The following is a 6,456-nucleotide window of genomic DNA, read 5'->3' as shown; positions in this document are numbered from 1 at the left end:
TTTACCCAGATTTTTTTATCATTATTGTTATATTTGTTTTTGAAAAACTCACTAGAGAGAAGCACTTTTATGTGATCGCCTTGGAGAATAATAACCGCCAGAAATATTGTACCTACACACTGTGATTGTGTAGGATATCAATTGTTCAAAAAAGAAATATGAATATCAATTCAAAAAGGAAGTATACAAAGAGTACACAATATATCTCACTAGCGACATAAGAATTTGTTACTGTTGCTGAATGATTTACTTTAGTTTTAAATCGCTAATTTGTTATACTTTGATACCAGGCTAGCAAAATAGTGATCTTCTATTATTATACTGAGTAACTAGCTAGACAGATGAGATGCATGTACGTAAACATGTTGTGTTTCATGGTTATACTTTATTACTCGAGTAAAAAGCTAATACTCCAGCCGTTCTAAAATATAAGTCTTTTTAGAGATTTCAATTCAAACTACATACGGACAGTGGCGTAGCCAGCCCAATATGCCAGGGTGGTCCATTGATAGAAACATTTACATAAGATTATTTATTTTTGAAGAAATATTTTTTTATTGCACTGTATACAAGCTATGGAGAAATTTCAGGGTGGTCCATGGACCACCCTGGCCACCCCCTAGCTACGCCGTACGGATGTATATAGACACATTTTAGAGTGTAGATTCACTCATTTTGCTCCGTATATAGTCCCTTATTGGAATATCTTAAAAGACCTATATTTAGGAACGGATGTAGTAGTTGTCTTGTTGTCAACAACCACACACAAACTAAAAGCTAATAATTGTGTTGTCTTGGTTCAAAGGTACTGCACTCTGGTATTGATTGCAAATGGATACCAAAATCAGAACTATACACAAGGTTGACCTAGAGCGCATGGTGCTTGATGAACGTGCAGAGCCAACATACCTGCCATTGTCACTTTTACAAGAAATCACAGATTGTTTCTCTGATGATCAACAAATTGGCAGTGGTGGGTCTGCGATTGTTTATAAGGTATGGCCTACTCCCGCTTGTAAGCTTTCACATTCCTTATCATAGTTGATATAAAAGATAGATATGGCATGTGCACATGACAATAACACTACCACGTGCACGCACAAACGTAATTCACATTGTGACTGCAGGGAACGGTGGGAAAAGGGATGGTCGCTGTGAAGAAGCTGCTCATAACAATTGACATGCATGAAAATAAATTCCACAAAGAGGTCGAGTGCCTAATGAAGGCCAAGCACAAGAACATAGTTCATTTTTTGGGATATTGTTCTGACACGCAAGGGATGGTGGGGGACTATGACGGGAAATTTGTCATGGCAGATGTACGAAACTGGGTGCTATGTTTTGAGTACATACCTAACGGAAGTCTCGATAAGTATATTACCGGTATGACCGTGAAGCTTATTTCTATATTTTTTTCCAGGTCACTACATAGTCCTAGCATCCCATATTTTTTGATAGTCCTAGCATACCATATTTTTGTGAAGACGGGGTCATGGTCGAGCGCACCCTATTGCGTGTTGGGGGCCACTTGAAGGAGTCATCAAGGCAGCCATACAAACGTGTTGGCAATGCCTATACCAATGTGTCGGCACCGGACAAATCCTTGGGTGGTGGTAGAGATGTCATATTTTCCTCCGGCACAACGATGAGCTAGACAGGGCTTGGATATGCTCGCGGCGGAGGACAGTCCTCTCGCCCTCATTCTCGGGTGCGGCGGCGAGGCCAGGGTCAAGCGTGGTGACCATCACTATTGTACCGCCAGGAAGGCAACAAACACGAATGGCAGTGTCACTGCCTATGATCGCTGGAGAGGGGTGGGCTCGTTGGGGGAGAACCTTGGCGGAGATTAGTGTACACCAACCCGGCCGACGGCCGTCTCACCCTCCCTACAGTAGGAGATCTCTTCATGTGGCCTAAGCTTAGTTTTGCCACCCGCCCAATCCTAAGATGTGGGCCAAGCATTTCCATTGGGGAGAGGGCTTGATATGTTGTGAATTACTACTGCAGCTAGTTCATCATCCGCAACCAAATAGGAAAATAGTCATTCCATTCGATTCTATTTTCATTGCAGTGTGTTTGTTTCGCAAAACCGTCCGGAAGGTTGCATTTGATGTAGGTTTTGCATTCATCTTTGTATTTATACCCTGAGTATTTCTATTCATTTCCATGTCCTGTAAATACATAAAAATACATACAGTATAACTAATATAGATTGGAATTATAGACTAGAACTCACCAGAAAAGTGTAGGCATATTATCCATTAATTATTTCCTCCCTTGAATAAGGGTAGTGTTGGTCCATTACATGTGAGGCAACCAATAATGGTGATCGAAACTACTAGTGTCCGGTTTTTTCTTAACAGCTTTTTGGGTCGTGCTATTCTATGTGAGAAGATGTGTTTATTTTCTTCCTTGGAATAATATCATTGAATAAAATAGCAAGTGGGGAAGTTAATTTAATTAATCAATTAGAAAGTGACATGCTATAGTTGGGTGTAAACTTGCCTTTGCATATTTTGACACTGAACGTCTCAGATTTATTCTCTACTCTTCTTTGACACTAATTTGGACATCTTTGTAAACATATTGAAAATGCTTTGTATGGCATGCATCAATTGGTTCACATTATTATCTCTAAGGTATGCAAATGTGGAACCCCTTTCCTCCGCAGATGCGTCCTGTGGACTTAAATGGAGAGATCGTTATCATATTATCAAGGGAACCTGTGAGGGCTTACTTCATCTTCATGAGAAGCGTATTCTTCATTTGGATCTCAAGCCCGGAAATATATTGATAGCTGATCACATGGTACCAAAAATTGCTGATTTTGGACTCTCAAGGTGCCTCGGTGAAGACCAAACCCGAGCTTTTACTTCACATCTATGTGGATCTCAGTATAATTGTGGAGATACTAACAGGAGAGAAGGGGTATCCAGAAGAGGAGAATGTAAGAACAATTTATGTGTTTGCTCATGTTAATGATAGATTTTCAAATGAAATGTGCTAGGTTTTAACTGAGCCTTGGAGTAATTGCAGAAATCATTTATTCCCAAACAAGAGCAGTCTAAACCATCATCCACTTTTGTAGCACTGTGCCTTCAGCAGACCACATTGCATGTTTAATTAAGCCATTGCGAGCACTAAGATCACATCTATGGCAGCCTGCAAAAGGGTGGTTTCACCCAAAAGATTGAATTTACAAAGAAATTTGGAAATGTGCTTATAAATGTCAAACCACTTTTTGCATCTGTAGTTGAGTAGTTGTTGCTGCTATAAAGTTTACCATCTACATTTTAACTCCTAGTTGCAACTTTGTAGGTAGTTGCAAATTGGATGAATCAGTTGGAGGCATCAGATCAGTGGCATACACAGTTGGAGCAAGTAAAAGTATGCACTAAGATAGGGATACAGTGCATGGACTTGAACCCAAAGAAGAGACCAGTTGCACGCCATATACTTGATAGGCTAGATAAAACAAAAATTACCATCGAAACTGGCATAAGTGGTTCATCAGTTGAGCAGCAGGTTAGTTTCCTAAAGGAACAATATTGCCAAGAGAAAAACTCAAAGCTTTCATATCAGTGCCTTGGAAAGGAAATCAAGGAACACGCTGAAACAGAAGGACTTGCAGAATATGTAGAGATACCTAGAGAAGATCATTGGCAGCAAGGGCAGCAAGAAGCTTCGAGTGATCAATGGCCATTAAGGGGAGTGCAAGATGTAAAGAAAAATGTAAGCCCACAAGGTGCAAGTATTTCTAGCTCTAACAAAGGTGTGCTCTACAAGTTGAACAATTTGGACATCTTCAACAGAAAAGCACACAGGAATCACGTGCGGTATGGTGGGCCTACATTGGAGAATGTAAATTTTGTGAAACTTTTCAAAAAGAAGGAGCTCAGTCCAATTTTAAAGAATAAGAATCTTATTAGAAGAGATAGCTTTGGAGTAGTTTACATGGGCCTTGTTGATAGTGTGCCAGTTACAATAAGGAAGCTATTTAGTGGTAGTGTGGTACAGAATGAAGATTTTGCAAACGAAGTCATCATCCAGTCTCAAGTCATTCACGGAAATATGGTTAGGCTCATAGGTTGTTGCCTTGAATTTGAAGTCCCGATGCTAGTCCATGAGTTTCACTCTATAGCAAGCCTCCATTACATTCTTCACATCAACATCAAGGTGCCTATTAACCTTGGCGTGCGATTAAGTATTGCTGCAACATCGGCAGCTGCTCTAGCTTATGTGCATTCTGCACTTGCTAAGAAAATATTACATGGTAATGTTAAACCATCAAATATACTCTTGGCTAACAACTTTGTGCCAAAGGTCTCAGACACCGGCATATCAAGGCTGATCGTGAGAGGCCATGAACATAGCGGAATATCCGTTGGTGACATGGCTTATATAGATCCGGTGTATGTACGAACAGGCCTATTGACCGAACAAAGTGATGTCTACAGTTTTGGAGTTATCATCTTGGAGCTTGTTACTAGGAGAAAGGCTACACATATGGACAAAAACAGCTTAGTAATTAATTTCCTTGAGAACCACAAGCAGGGGAGGAAATCGACTGAGTTGTTTGACAAGGAAATTGCAGTGACAGAAAATTTGAAGCTTCTTGACACTCTGGCAGGAATTGCTGCTGAATGCCTTAATTTTGATGTGGACCTAAGACCAACAATGGTAGATGTTGCAAATCGTCTATCCATGCTGAATCAATCATGTAATTTGAGTTGACAAGTTGATGCATTTACTAGTGGAGTTTGAACATGTATGATGTGTTGAATAAGCTTCTGATATGCACAACTATGTATAAATGTGTGGTGACCGAAGTGTGGTTGTGAAGAGATCTTTGAAGTCCTACCTGTTAAGTGTGCTAAAGCACGCCCTACCAGGACTCCGGTAAGAAAAACTTAGTCCGATTGTTGGTTATGCTTCTCTGGTGTTTACCTGGTCTGGATTTGCGGCTTACATCGTATTCGCACCGTCCTTATGAAATTATGATGTTAGTGATTAATTCTTGTACTGTGTACTGTTGACTCTGTCCATATGGTTTGTTTAATTCTGATGGAGTTCACATCACGTTGCCACCAACCAATTGTATGAATTTGCATGGTGATATGAACAGTAGTTCTGCAAGTAGCGGCAGCAATGTAGACCTCTGCAACTCACACACACGCATACAGTCTGTGGATGCTATGTTGAAATAATCCTGCAGAAAAAAAAAATCCTGCAGTGCAATGCTTGCTCAGCTCACTCCATCTTGTGTTACGGACGATAACGGTGGTGTTTTGCATTGATTTCAGGTGGCCTACGGCCCGATATCCAGAGCAAAAGTAAATTTTAATTCAGGACGCATTCTGCTGCCTCCCGAGCCAAACCTGAAAGGGAAATAAAATTCAAATTCACAAAGCTGCACGCCTGCACCATGTTCAGACTTGGATATGTCTGATGTGATCTACGGACTAGTATGGCCCTGTTTGGTTCGGCTGTTGATTTCTAAAAGCAGCTGTGAAAAATCTGCTGTGGAAAAATAGCTGTGGACAATCTGATGTGAAAGGGATGTAGGTCATTTGGCAAACCAGCTGATACAGCTTTTTTAGATTTTGGCCCGCAGCGTAATCAGATTCTGGAAAGCACGTCCTGGGCTGCTTCCGCTTTTGGTTCAGATTTTGGCAGCGGATTTCTGGAATCGGATTCTGCTAGGTTCGCCCTTTGGTTCAGATTCTGCTGCCCGGCAGCGGAATCCATCGATAAAAGCTGAACCAAACAGGGCCTATATCAGCTGATAGTGACACGGGAACCACTACAACAGATTCATCTCAGCTGCAACAGCCAAAAAAGACTAAAACGATCAAGATTCAGAGCAGCTGAGAGAGGATTCAGTCAGATTCTTGGGCTGTCAACCGGTTGACCAGCCCAACCCAACTTTTTTTAGTTCAAATTTGAACTAAATCCACCAAACTTTTTTTGGATTGGAGGGAGTACTGTAGTTTGCATTCCTCGTTGCTGCTTGTTGTCATGCTCCCCGCACATTTTTTTTCCTCTGAACCTGAACTCACATCACCAATGTGCTAACGATCATTGTCACTCGTCGGCGACGGGGGTTTCCCCGTGGGGTTGCCTTTCCCGCCGGCGGGGATGATGAAGGATAAAATGCCGTGTCAGCTGATGTTGAAGGATGAAATGACGTGTCAGCTGAACATAGGAGGAGGAATATTGTAAGGCAAGGTATTACCAATTCAAATTGCAAGTCCATATGCCAGAGCATGCGATTGGAGAACGGAGAGCATGGGCGTTCGAATTACTTTATTTGATTTGAAGAAGAACGACGTCAGGAAAGCTACACGCCATTAGTTTAGTCTGTAGACACGTCACCATGTTTTATATATGTGTTGCTGCTCAACTTGCTGTACTACTGACCACACTAATCTGCGCCCACCGCCACCCCCCCACCCC

General features: G+C 41.5%; 1 pseudogene; it reads left to right on the top strand.

Annotated features, from left to right (window-relative positions):
• The first annotated feature begins 756 nt into the window (after nucleotides 1-756).
• Nucleotides 757-4,884, top strand: LOC119320088 (annotated as a pseudogene).
• The last annotated feature ends 1,572 nt before the right edge of the window (nucleotides 4,885-6,456 follow it).

Source organism: Triticum dicoccoides, chromosome 6B (genome assembly GCF_002162155.2).
Source record: "Triticum dicoccoides isolate Atlit2015 ecotype Zavitan chromosome 6B, WEW_v2.0, whole genome shotgun sequence".
Taxonomy (NCBI): Eukaryota; Viridiplantae; Streptophyta; class Magnoliopsida; order Poales; family Poaceae; genus Triticum; species Triticum dicoccoides.
Note: the sequence above shows the minus strand (reverse complement) of the source record. Positions and strands in the feature narration are given on the sequence as shown.